Here is a 6,000-nt window from a genome sequence, read left to right on the forward strand (position 1 = left end):
TAGGACTAGAAGCTGATAGCCACAAAGGTGTACTCGAGTTTGGCTTTGAAACGTAACTTTTCTCTCTGCAGTCACTCCCCACTTCTATCAGACATAATCAAAGTGAACACTAATTTGTTGGCAAAATAAGTCTAGTCTCTTTAAATATCACCTGGTTATTTAAGCAAATGCAGCAAGAACAATGCTTAACCATGTATAATCTTTTAATCTGCTTTGCCGGGACTTTTTATAAGGCATCTCAGACTGGACTTTTTAAAAGCTTCTCAAGGTCAGGACTTGCCTTCATACTTCGCTTGCAATACCTACAGATTTGGGTGAATTCTTCTCTTGTTGAGGTTTCCAAAATATCTTGAGGTTCCCGGGTCTGCCAGTAAGTGACCATCCTTACTCACCTGGTTAAGCTGTTGGGAACCCTATAAGCAAGGTACTCGCCAGGCTGATTTTTCCAAGGGGATTTACTGGCTACAGAAAGTCAACCTTAATTCCCAAAAGCTGTCTGGTCATATGTGAGTCGAAGCTTATTCTCAAATATGACAGTCCAAGTCAAAGTTTTGGTAATATAACCAATGTCCAATTGTATCCTGTTATAAGGAGAACAGATTCTTAATTTTCTCCTGTTAATCTGCCTTATGTCATTTTATTTGACCAGCCATTAGAACCAAGAGCCCTAAAGCAAGTATGCCCAGCACTGGGGATAGTGATAGCCAGACTCGGATAAGCCACGAATCTCTCCCAGAGCCTGGGATTGAGCAGTTTGGGGGGAAGGCTGGACATCTGCATTTTCAACAAACACCCCACACGGATCTGGGTTTTGTGGGACTCAAATTACACATTTGGGAGGCATCTTTAAGGAAAAGAATACCTTACTTTACTGAAATGAATGATCATATAAACATGTTGCTAGGGCCCTCCCCAAGGTCCACTCACATGAGGGACCCTGTAGCGTGAGCCTCCAAAGGCCTGCCTGGGAGACCACCTCTGAGTCAAGAAAGTTCTGAGGTGACAGGAAAGTGAAACTCCCTTGAAGAAGCACAGACTAGCATATCATTTACAAGCATTTTCTGAGCACTTACTGGGTGCTGGCCCTGAGCTTGGCTGTGGGGACCACAGACCAAGAGGACATTGTCTTTTCTTTCTAAAGATTGGTAAATCATTAAGATTGGGGGTAATGCAAATTACTAAATGCACTAATGTGCTATGAGCCAGTGTCTTCAGTTTTTAGTGGGGCATAGCAGCTGGGTGAAGCCAGAGAAGTTACTCTGTCAGCCTCCCTTTCCTCCTCTGTGAGATGGGGCTAATCCCAGGCCTTATTACATAAGGGTACTGTGAGAATGAAATGAACTAACGCTTGTAAAGCATGTAAGTCGATGCCTGGCAGAGAGTGAGCACTGCATAAATTATGTCTGTGTTTTCACATATCTCACCTGTGGGCAGCGAGGCCAGGATAGAGTTCAGAGACGAGGTGGCCCCCCAGGCTGAGTCTTGAAGAATCGGTGGTGTCCCTTCCATGGGTGGCAGGGATAAGGCACGGAAGAGCACGCAGCTCCGTGGAATCAAGCGCACTCGACATCACTGTTTACTCGCACTTCCTCACTGGGGAACCCACGTGAGCAAATATTAAGTACCAGATGTGCAAAGGATTAGTGTCGTGTCAGTAATTGATTTCCTGGCCCTATATAGTACTTTCCTACTTGTTTGGCAGCATACTCTTTTCTGCTTCATCTGATGAAAGATTCGACACATTTTCCATAGAGGAAACTAGGAAGATCGTCTCGTCTTTCCAGTGGCCTGCTTTTTCTCCATGGCCCACATACTTTGGGAAGCAGGCAATGGAGGACACATGCCACTGTGACACACCTCTGGCCATTCATCTGTGTATCTGGACCCAGGTGAGTTGGCACAATGGGCAGGAAGAGTGTTGCAGAAGCCACTCCTAAGCTGGGCAGCTGGGAATAACTTAATTACTCATGAAAGTGGCTGTGACCCACATAAACATATCCCACTAAACGTAAACTAAATATATGCCTAACTCAACTCTCCCTTAGCCAAATTCCCCAAGTGCATATGGCGTCTCCAATGCAATCTGACTCAAGAGGAAACGGTAGTGTTAATCAGTTCATTTAATACATCTTAACTTCCGCAAATGTTACAAACACCCGTGACCATGAAATCCATTGCCCACGCAGTGAAGGGCCTTGATATTCAAGTTTCTCGGCAAACCCGCCTCTGGGTTCAGTTCCTAAACCAGCAGGAAGACGGATGATGGATGGGCTGCAGCCAGATGGAAATGAAACCTGGTTCAGCTGGAACCTCCAGACCCCCGTCCATGCCCTCCCTCTCGGCTGCTCTCCCTTCTTCCTAGTACTGGTGTCTACCTCCTCCCTTTCCCAGAAAAACAGTTGAATCCAGTAAGAGATATTCTGAACTCTGATAGTTTCACTTCCTTCTTTTCAATCTGAGACCTTGCTGGGATGAATATTTCATGAATCTAAGAAGCAGAGAGTACTCGTGGTCACACATGGTACAAGCAACAGAACCAAGATAAAAACCAGGTCCGCCTGGCTCCTAGGTCTGCCTGCAAGCCCACAGCCAGCGCCCCTCCCTCTCTCTTCGTGTGAGTTGAGGAGATGGCGGGAGTAACCAGCAACCAGCTTCTGACCTGCTGAACTGACAGCACCAGGCCTGAGACATCTAGTCCACGTTCTGGTTCCCTGCTGCTGCATAAAATCATCCGAAAACGTAGTAGCTTCAAACAATGACGTTTATCTGGCTCACAAATCTGAACTTGGGCAGAACTCCGGGGGAGAGCTCATCTCTGCCCCAGAGAGTGGGATCCCCTTTGTAACTATCACCTCGCCTCAGCAGTCACACCGTGCCATTTCCACCATGTTCTATCTGTCGAGGCAATCCCCAAAGCCCCCCCTGGTTCAAGGGGTGGGAAGAGACCTCACCTTTTGATGGGGAGCAGCAAGATTCTGGAAGAGCATGTGGGACCTGAAATATGTGGAAGATTCAATGACTGCCACCGTCAGTAAACAAGTGCTGGGCCCCTCCGGGGCGCTGGGGTACAGAGAGGACTTGGGCACAGCCCTGCCTGGAGTAACTCATATTCCAAGTGTAAGACAGATATGCAGCTAATGGCTGGATGGGCATAGAGGAGGGCGTACCCAGAGGTTGTTTTTAAGTTAATATTTGTATAGTGTTGATTATGTGATAAGGACGATTCTGAGAGCCTTACCTTTAATCCTCCCTCAGTTTTATGAAGTAAGTGCCATTAATTCATTAATTTCATGTCAATTCTACATGAAAAGAAATGAAGGTACAGAGAGGTGAAGCTACTTACCCAAGGTTATACAGCTAGAAAGCACCATAGCCGAGTCTCAGCCCACCTGTGCTGCTCACCACTGCACCACCCTGCCTCACTTCTTAGATACCTACTCACGGGACGGGCTTCCTTTCATGGGCCCCAACATCTGTTGCAGGGAATGTAGCTCTGTGCTCTGTGCCCCCAGCGGTGAAAAGGGCTCTGCCAAAACCAATCTCCTGGTTTCCTTTTTGAACAATATTTTCTGTCCCTGGGGAGTGGGAAGCCCAGGGTGTCAGGTTCAGCTTTGGGTCCTATCAACACCGTCTCATCCAGGGCCCATTCCAGAGGGATGGCAGTGAATGAGGGCAGAAGTGGCTGCTCTTCCGAACCGTAAAGAATAATGAATCCATTTTCTTTTGTATCCGGGGACTTCCTGTGGAGAGCGTAACGTAGAATGAAATGGTATTTTCCACGAAGTGGCAGATTATCTCATAGGGGAGGCCAGGTGTTGAAGCAAGAGCTCACACAGAGGCAGCCAGACGTGGCTCCAAGTCCAAGCTGTTCCTTCACTTGCTGGATGGATGACCCTGAGCAGGGTACTTCACCTTTGACAGCCACTTTCTCCTTCTCTAAATGGGGTAATACTTGTCTCATGTAATTTGCCTGATACGAAATGAGAGAATACATATAAAGCGCTGTGCATGGTCCTGCTACATAGTAGATACTCAGTGATGTTTTCTTGCTTTGCTCTGGCCTCCTGGAGTGGGCCCAGAATTAGATCATGTACCCAAGGAATCTGACCAACACATAACAGTGTGGGGCTTTCACCTCCCTTGTTTCTAGAAACTCTACTTCTAGTAATACAGCCTAAGATGATTCTATTATTTTTAGCAGCCATATCTGTCAGTGGTTCTCAACGACTAAAATCCTACAGTTCTTTCTATATGTAGCAGCTGCCCCTCAGTCACTCCTTGCAGCCATCATAATGGGCCCAGCTACAGACAGTGATGCTTGTGGTGTTCCAGAAATATGGCAAATCCCAGGCCACTTCCTCCGTGGCTCAGGCCTTCCTTCCACACTGCCATGGGAGGCTTTCCCAATCCACCCAACAAAGGAGAGACCAGGTAAGATTCAGAACCTAGGGCCCTTGCACCTTCTCCTGATCCCCTCAGTTCCCAAGGGGTGTAGGCCCAGCCGTGTGCTCAAGGGAAAAGATAGCAGACACTCAGTTCCTACCTGGTGATGGTGAGACGGATGAGCCTACGTGTGGATACTCTCCAATGTGGTTGTCTCCCAGGCTAGAACCTTACTGAACTGACTTTTTTTTTTTTTAAGGTGGATTGGGGTGGGAGGTGGAAACCTTCATCACCTTGGAATCTACAGAGTATCATGGGCCACTCCTATGATACAAACATCGAAGACAATCTGGGTCTGGAGCCCACTTGGACTGGAGAGAAGGAAGCCCCTGGGGTCACTACGTAGCTCCCTTTCCAGAGACCAGGACTGGTGAGGGGTGCAGATCCGGCTGGCTCAGGGCAGCCATCAGGCTTTGAGCACCCACCATATGATCAGTGCTTTGCATACTTCTTTTTATCTTGTCTTCACAACAACTAGGTGGGTAGCAAGAGCCCACTTTCTTTAGCAACAAAGAGACTTGGGTTCCGGGGTGCGGGGGAGCTCATGCTGGGTCACACAGCCAATAAGTGAGAGGGCAGCCCGAGCTGGGCCAGAACCTGCAACCCAGTGGCCTACAGGCCAGTTCCGGTCTGCAAACTTGTTTCGTTTGTCCTACATACTGTTTAAAAAAATTGTAAGCTGACTTTTGGAAATTGAGAGATTTTACATAAAAATCTAGTCCTCTCACTTCTCTTAAAAAAAAAAAAAACACAAACCAAAATGACGTAAAAAACAAAAAGGAAGATGTTGTCTCAGACAACAATTCTCCAGAGCCGAGTACCAGCTGCCTCATAACACCAGCATGGGCCAGGGAGCTGTGTCCTACACAACTACACTGACAAATAACGGCTTGACCCAGAGTGGGCGGGAGGCGAAAGAAGGGGGGAAAACAAAGAAATGATAAACAGAAAGGCCCTCGATTTGTTACAAAAAAGACAGGAGAGAAAAAAATTATTTTGTGGAAATGAAGACTATTCCCATGCACTTAACAAGCAAGTACCTGTTCCATCTCACTCATGCCAGATACCTCCTGGCCCCACGGGCCTTTGATTTTGCAATCTCTGCGCTACACCAAAGCCACTGGAGCCTTGAGAAGAAGCAGGCAAGCCTGGCCTTCTTCCTGGTCGTGCAGGCATAGAAAGTGCCAAGTGTCTGAAAGGACGGTGGGGCCCTCCCGCTTTCTATCCGAAACAGCAAGAAAAAGGAGAGCAAAGGATTGACTCTGGGCGACACCAAACTTGCCTTGTTTTCTAGAGACTTCTCACAGTGAAACCAAAACCCGGGTGTGCTGTGGCACCAACCTGCACCCATTTCTAGTAACACAGAGGGTGGTTTCAGAGAGAACTACCGTGAGAAAGCCGCAGCCGCCACACGGGAGAAACAGTGGATCCTTTCACAGACCTCTGTCTCCTTGAACCTCTGTCTCTTGAGGGACTAGTGTGGCGTTGGGTGCTCATCTTGCTCACGGCTTCTGTCTCAGCATAGCTTCTCAATTTGGAACCGTCCCTGGCTACCCA

This window comes from Rhinolophus hipposideros (assembly GCF_964194185.1).
Source record: "Rhinolophus hipposideros genome assembly, chromosome: 20".
In the NCBI taxonomy this organism is placed as follows: Eukaryota; Metazoa; Chordata; class Mammalia; order Chiroptera; family Rhinolophidae; genus Rhinolophus; species Rhinolophus hipposideros.